Raw genomic sequence first — 892 nt, forward strand, 5'->3', positions numbered from 1 at the left:
TGTACGTTCCCTTGGAACTGGAATCATGGCGGAATTTCATGTGAAGTCCACTTCGCAGGGCACTTACGGTCGAATAAGACAACACGTGAATGCTGCCTGAACAAGAAACCTCCTCACTGAAGGAAAAGTGTTGACTGGTGTCACTATCTCGCGAACGCGCCACCAAATTCGGGGGATCCCTTCAGCTCGAGGAGCCCTCTCGAACGCCACCCTCCGCGCGTCGGTAGCCCCACGGGATCACTTCGGTCGGAGCCGGACCGCGAATTTAACTACCCGTAACTCCCGAACCCCGGGGGCTATCGACGCGGGGGTGGTCTCATTCGAAAGAGGGCCTCGAAACGTAATTTGGTGCGGATTCGCTGCGCCGTTATGGAGATATGGCCGTTCAAAGTTTCAGTGGTTTTCCATAGACTTGAGCTTTAAAGCGTTTCATCCAGGTCGCCAGTAGCAAACAATAGAGCTAGACAAACTAAGTAATTACACCATTTCAAGCATTTTATCTGCGTTATATGTTCTGTAAAAAAAAATGTTCATATCGGCGGCATATTCGCCGATACCGATATATCGGTCGGGCTCTACTACAGTGAGAATCAAAGTTAGCCTTCTTTCTTTGCGTGAACATTTGGGCGGTGTTATGCAAATCTTCCCACATCGTGACGTAGACATGTGGGGGCGTGTTAGAACGAGCCGTTTTAGGAGGGTGTGGACGAGTCTTAACTTTTATAAAGAATATCTCTTTGGGTTTGAGACTTTAGTAAACCGCATGGCCACACCTTAGCAACCAACCCAGGTACTCTAGCAACCACCCCAGGTAGCCTAGTAACCACCTAGCAACACCTTAGCAACCACCCTGGATACCATAGCAAACACATAGCAACACCCTAGCAACCAC

The sequence above is a fragment of the Sinocyclocheilus anshuiensis genome, unplaced genomic scaffold, assembly GCF_001515605.1.
Source record: "Sinocyclocheilus anshuiensis isolate Anshui unplaced genomic scaffold, SAMN03320099.WGS_v1.1 scaffold1040, whole genome shotgun sequence".
Taxonomy (NCBI): Eukaryota; Metazoa; Chordata; class Actinopteri; order Cypriniformes; family Cyprinidae; genus Sinocyclocheilus; species Sinocyclocheilus anshuiensis.